The sequence below is a fragment of the Castor canadensis genome, unplaced genomic scaffold, assembly GCF_047511655.1.
Source record: "Castor canadensis unplaced genomic scaffold, mCasCan1.hap1v2 HAP1_SCAFFOLD_137, whole genome shotgun sequence".
NCBI lineage: Eukaryota > Metazoa > Chordata > Mammalia > Rodentia > Castoridae > Castor > Castor canadensis.
The window spans coordinates 108162-115000 of NW_027395361.1; positions in this window are offsets into that span (position 1 = coordinate 108162).

Here is a 6839-nt window from a genome sequence, read left to right on the forward strand (position 1 = left end):
GGATTAGGGTTAGGGTTAGGGTTAGACATTCCTAGATGTGGGCTGGAGTATCTTCTGCTTAAGTGGGAGTCCCTGTGCTGATGTGACAGACGTGTAGCAGACTCTCCGAGTAGTTTACAGATGAGCAGGCACAGAGGGTCTCTGTGTAGAGATGTGATCTTAATAGAAAAAGTGGGAGCTGGCGGAGTGACTCAAGTGTCAGAGTGCCTGCCTAGCAAGCTTGTGTTTCTGAGTTCAAACTCCAGTACCACCAAAAAAAAAAAAATTGCTTTAACAGAAAAAAGGAGCTGGAGCTGGTCGGGCTGTAAGAAAGGCATGGGTGTTTTTTGGTGGTTGCTGCCGCATGTTATGTATGTCTGTACGTATGTTCGGTGTTTTGTGTATTTATTTATTTAATCTTTATTGTTTGGCAGGACAGGAATTTGAACTCACTTCAAATGGACTTGCTTCCTAATTTTTGGGGGGTTTCTTTTTTGGCAATACTGGGGATTGATCTCAGGATGGTAGCGGCCTGGCCTCCTCGTTCCTTAGATGCACACCATAGGGAAGGTGCTCTAGTGCCTGGATGACGGGAGTGTACCACAAATGGTTTGGATTTGGATGGCTGTTTCTCTCCAGAAAAGTTGTTGGCTATCTGCAGTAAGCTACCTAACTGCTGGTTTGAACTACTGCTGGTTTGAACTACTGCTGGTTTGAACTACTGCCTCCGGCCCTCTTTTTATCTTCTTCTTTCTCATTTTTTGGTTTGTTTTTGTGTGCTACTGAGGTTTGAACTCAGGGCCTCCTTCTTGCTAGGCAGCCCTTAATTATTGTATTGAAAGAATCTCATTTCCAAATTGCTGTCCGTGATACACAGCCCGAAATGAAAACAAACTTTTCTTCTATGTGGAAAACAAAGCACTAAGCAGATCCAAAAGCTCTTTTTTCTTTTCTTTTCTTTTTTTTTTTTGGGCTATCCTCCGGTATGGGGATGGAACCCAGGGCCTCGTGAACTGAACGCTAGGCCAGCTGTCCCCAGCCCCAACCCCCCAGCACTGTTTTGTTTATTTATGTCTTTATTCATGTTCTTGTTCATTTCTGTATGTATTTATGTAGCTGCCTATCGGTGCTGGGGTTTGAACTGATGGCCTTGTGCTTGCTAGAGAGGCACTCTGCCACATGAGCCGCAACCCTCCGTTCTGAAGGATTTTTAAAAATTTTCTTCTTTTAAGCATACATCTTAAACAAAACCAAGGAATCCATAAACCGTGATCTAGGGTCAGTTCAGTGTCTCGTCCAGCCAACTCTGCTTTTGCAGGAAGTCCTGAGGTACATAGGTGGGGCTTTTAACAGCTTTCAATGGGTCTCTTTTTGTCTTTGCTGTGACTCGATTTGCAAGACAAAGACGGCTGCCTCTCCGTGCCAGAAGAACTGGTTGGAACCCCCTCCCCCACGCGCTATCACCGGTGTGACCTTTCCGACAGGCCTGGGACTCTCTAAGCAGGCCGTCTGTCACTGAGTGCCATCCGCAGTCCCTTTTCTACTTTGTAAACCAAGTTCTGAGCTCCTTTTCACAAGTGCTCCTCTCTTACAAACCGTGCCTTTTGTTCCAGCCTTTGTCCTTGGGCGGGAAAACCCGCCCGGGAGGAGCCCCTCCCTTGAGCGAGCTCTCGCTTGCTGGCGTCCTAAGCGGTTCTCTCCCGCCATCTCCCGGTGAAATAGGGCAAGGACAGCAGGACGCCCGAGCGTGGGCCCTCTGCTGAGTCTGAGGGCTGTTGTGGGCCTCCGAGGCGGGCCAGGGCTCCCCTTCGTGGCAAAAGACCTAACTCCAGAGAAAATCTCTCACCTGTGAGGAGGAGGGAGGAGGGAGGGAGGGAGGGAGGGAGAAAGGTAAACAGAAAGTTCAGAGAGAGAGGAGAGAGGCAGAGAGAAGATAAGAGGTAGAGGAGAAAGGGAGGTAGAGTCTCTCTCTCTCTCTCTCTCTCTCTCTCTCCCTCCCTCTCTCTCTCAACTCTCTCTCTACTTCTGTTTCCGTTTACATTTCTCTCTCTCCCTCCCTCCCTCTCTCTCCCTCCTTTCCTCTCTCTGTCTCTACCTCTCTCTTAACTCTCTCTACCTCTCTCTCCACTTAGTTCTTTCTTAGCTCACTCTGCATTTCTGTCTACTTCTCTAACTCTTTATCTCTCTCTTTGTATTCCTCTCTCTCTCTCTCTCTCTCTCTCTCTCTCTCTCTCCCTCTCTCTGCCTCCCTCCCTCCCTCCCTCCCTCCGTCCTTCTTCCCTCCCTCCTTCCTTTCTCCCTTCCTCCCTTCTTTTCAGCTTTGCTGGGAACCTGAAAGTGTTCTCAAAACATAACTCTGTTTGAATAAAGGAGCTCCCCTCTCACTCCTGGCCGTGCCTGCCAGCCAGGTGACACCTACAGGAGCCTCCTCCCCATTTCCTTTGGTGTATCTGGTGTATCCTCTGTAACTATTTCTTGATGGGTAACGTGATGGGGGTTCCATCTGACATCCTGAAGTCATAACTCTCTCTGATGTTCCTGATGTGAATTTATACCAGCTATGTTCCATAAAACACAAATGCGACACACTGTATATAGCTCAAACTACACCCCATTGTACTTTCAGATGTCACGAGCATTCTGTCTGAATGCATCATGCGTCTAAAATCATAGAGTCAGAGTCGTAGTTATTTTGACACACTACCTTCTTAAATCACGTAGGAAAAAAAAAAAAAGCAGGCATTTGATGTTTAGACCGACAGACCAAACCCTGTGTGGATGCTGGACAAGTGGAGCTTCCCGAGTGCTCTGTGGAGGCCACACACGGCCAATGTATTCCCAACAGCACCCCAGCCGGTGCCAGGGCCCGACTTGATATTCCCGGGCGGGGGCGGGCCGGGCCCCCGGTTCTCATCGTTCCCTGTCAGAGGAGGCTCTCTCGTGTCGTGTCGTGTTCGTGTCACTGTGACCCCCACTGATGCTGTGTGGTGAGGAGCTGAGAGGCGCTGTCCTTTACGTGTATCTGCGCGACGGCGGCGGCGGCGGCGGCGGCGGCGGCGGCGGCGGGGTTCTTTTCTTCTTCCCTGTCAAACAGGGACACAGGGGAGGGAGGGGATGTGAAGTGAGTGACACCGAGGACCCGGGAAGGGACAGGGACACGGGAGGGAGGGGGGGGTGCGATTTTGCAGACGAGGAGAGTGAAGTTGAAACCGCTATCAGATCCTGAACTGCTGGAAACAGCAGCATCCCCGGAGAGTCCTCCTGGGCTTCTGTCTGGACAGGGCGGGACAGATGGACTCTGTGCGTGGGGGGGGGGGCGGGGGGGGGCGGGGAAGAAGCGCTGTCTGTACACCTCTGGGTCCGGTTTCCTTTTTGAACTCCTCTCTGGGGTCTCCCAAGGCCCTTGCCGCTTCTCTTTCTCTCGTCGCTGCCCGCCGTGAATTCACAAGCCTCACGAAGGAAGGGGCAGTTTTGACTTCCTCGGGGCTGCCCTGTCAGGGATGGGACGATTTCCAAGGTCCCGGGGCGTCACCTAGCGGACGCTGCGTGGAACGAATGTGGGGTGGGATGAGAAGCCACGGCCGGGATCTGACTCCTGGGAGGTCTCGGGGTGAGTGGGGTGTGGAGTCGGTTGTCAGGCGGACTTTCTGTATGAATCGGTCCCGGCGTCGTGGACCTTGGACTGTCTGTCTGTCATGTCTCGGAGAAAGAGCCGCTCGTTTCGTTTCCCCCCTGTGTTCTCCAGATGGGGCCGTTGGGCTCAAGGAGGTGTCTGTCCCTCGGTCCTCCCGTGGTTTGTTTGGCTTTCGCGGCCGGAGGCCCGCCCGGCCCTCGGAGAGGTTGTTTTTTTTTTGAAACTCAGACAGACATGCTCTCCTCCTCCTCCTCCTCCTCCTCCTCCTCCTCCTCCTCCTCCTCCTCCTGACTGGACTAGCGAATCTGCCTGCTCTGGAGCACACGGTTAAACTTACTAGGCAGGCGCTCCACCCCTTGATCGGCTCCGCCACCCCCACGATCCTGAGGCCCCAAAGATCAACACCTCTCTCCCCGGCCGCCCGCGCGGAGCGCAGCCCGAGACGCGAAGCCGCGGCGGGATCGATCCTGGCGTGTTCTGTGACTCGGGTGCCGGGAAGGACCTGACCTGCCGTCACGGTCTCGGCGGAGTCAGTCCCCTCCCGCCCCCGACTCGGCTGGCTGTCAGGCGGACGGACTTTGTGTGTCAATCGGTCCCGGGGTCGTGGACCTAGCTGGGTCTGTGTGTCTCGGAGCAAGAGCCTCTCGTTTCCTCCCGTTTTTCTCCGGGAGGGGCCGATGGGTTCCCTCAGCTGTCCTTCCCGTGGTTTGTTTCGCTTTCGCGGCCGGAGCCCGCCCGGCCCCCGGCACGCCGCTGGCTTTCCTCTTTTCTTTTGTTTTTAGGCGCCCGGGGCTGGCGGCCGAGGGTGGGAGCGAGGGCGGGGAGGATGGCGAGAGCCCAGCGGAGCGCCTCTCCGTGTGATTTTTTTTTTTTTTCCACGTCCCCTCCGGGTCTGGGAGTCGGGCGGGCGAGCGATCCCGTGGAAGTGCAAGTGGAGTTGAAGGCGAGCGCCACCTGGCGGCCGCTTTTATATAGCAGGCATCCCTTTGACTTCCGCGGCCGGGCCAAGGGATGACGTGTGGCCGTGGTGAGCCGGGCAGAGTCCCGGCTGCTCCGGGGAGCCGGGCGGCCCTGCGGCCGCGGTGGCGCGGTGGCGCTGCGTCGCCTGTCTGTCGTAGTTTGGACCTGCGGGTTCGCGGGAGGGCAGGCTGTCGCCGCGCTCCCGGGCTCCGCGTCTGCTGGTGCGGCTGGTCCGGGACTTTCCGGAGAGCTCTTCCGCGAGCGGAGGCCTAGCGGACGGAGCGAGCCCGAGCCTTGGGGGCTGGAGTTGGGACGGGGCCGCTCGGCCGCCGGCCGGCCCTGGCTCCTCGGGAGTCACGGACCGGTCCCCGGGTAGGCGGTCGCCCGGCGCAGACGCGGCCTCGCCCGCCCGCGTGCCCTCGCGCGGTCCGTTCGTCGGAGGTGCCTGCCGCGGGTGAGTCCCCCCCCGCCCCCCGCTCCGCGTTCCGCTCACCGGCCGGGGAAGGTGTGCCCGGCCCGCTACGGCTCTCGAGTCGTCGCCGGGGTCCCTTTCTGCCCCCAGAGGGGTCGACCAGCTATCCCTGTGGGCTCCGGTCGTGTCTCTGATGGGGACGTCCTGGACACGGGTGGCCGGGACTCGGTTCCGGGAGGCCGCCGTCACCGGTGGACTCGCCCCGCTTCCGGGCACGCACTTTTAGCTTGGCGACGCGGGCGTTTTGTACCTGCAGGTAAGTGCTGACACGCTGTCCCTCGGTGGTTGTCGCCGAGGGGTGGACGGAGCCGCTCTCCTCGGACGCCCGTCTCTGTGGCTTTTCTGCCGCCCTCCGCGCGCTTCGGGAGCCCGTCGTGCCGGCGCGCAGGCTCTTTGGACGTCCGAGTGCTCCGATCTCGAGGCCGCCTCCGGGTTCCGACATCGACGGCGACCCGGAGGTGTTCGGTGTGGCGGGCGGACGAGGCGCCGGCCGGGGGCCCTCTGCTCCCCGCGCGCTTCCCGCCACGGGCCTCGGTGAGGCGGCGTTTGGGACAACCCGACTTTTCCGTGGACTTTGGCGGGGCCCCGGTGCCCCTTTGCGTGTCAGGCGTTCCCGTGCTGCTGGGTTTGTCCGTCGCTCTCACCCGGGGGGGTTCGGGGAGCGGGCGAGGCTTTTTAAAGTTGGGCTTCTTTCTGGTGGCTGTCCTCGCCTGCCTTTTCCTACCCCGGCCTCTACCGGCTGCTTTTCCTTTTTTTTTTTTTTTTTTTTTTTTTTGGTTATCTGAGCGAGGGGCTGTTTCTGTAAGACCGGCCCTGCCACCGCCCCGGCCTCCCGAGTGCTGGTTCCCCGCGCTTTCTGTGTTTTGTTTTTGTCTTTTTGTTTTGTTTTGTTTGGGGCTCTCTCCCGCATTCGCGTGCTTGGGCCATCCCGAGGCTGCTCACGAGTGCTGGGATACGGCGGGCGTGCGCCACCCGCGCTCGACTCTCCCCCCTTCCCCCTTTTTTGGCCTTTTACGAGGGGGTTGCCTTTTCCCGAGGCGTTTCTTCCTGCTCGGCTGCTGTTTTGGTTTTGTCTCGTGTTTTGAAACTCAGGCTCGCTTTTGTCTTTCCCGACTCGGCGCCCTGCCCTCCCGGGTGGCGGGGTCTGGCCGTTTTCGCCTCCCTTCTCGCGATCGATGTGGTGACGTGGTGCTCTCCCCGGGCCGGGCCTAAGCCGCGCCAGGCGAGGGACGGACATTCACTGCGAATGGGACCGCTCTTCTCGTGCTGCCAGCGGGCCCCTCGCTTCTCCGCCCCACCTGCCGGTGGTGTGCGGAAGGCAGGGGTGCGGTATCCGGCCTGACCTTCGCCTTCCCCGCCCTCTCCTCGTGGTCGGGGACCCAGACGTGCGGGAGAGGGGATCACCCCTCCCGCGCCCTGGTGCCTTGGCGGTGGGTCGGCCCCTCCCCGCGGTGGGGCAGGGGCCCGCGTTTCCCCCGCCGTGCCGCGCGTCCTCCTCGGGCGCGCGAGCCGCGTTCCGTGCGTCGTCGGCCCTTCGCGGTGCTCCTGGAGCGCTCCGGGTCGACTCGAGGTGCCCGAGGCTGAGCGGTGGTGCCGTTCCCGTGTCCCCCGGTGTCTCTGCTCCGGTCGCCGCTGTGGCGGGGCTGCCCCGTCCGCGTTGGCGGGCTTCTCGAGGCCATCGGCCAGAGAAAAGGGGGGTCGAGGCGGTGAGAGAAGAGGGCGGCGGCGGCGAAGGCCGCCTGCCGCTTCTTGACGGCCGTGTCGCGGGTGCGACTCGGTCCTTGGGGCGGGCGC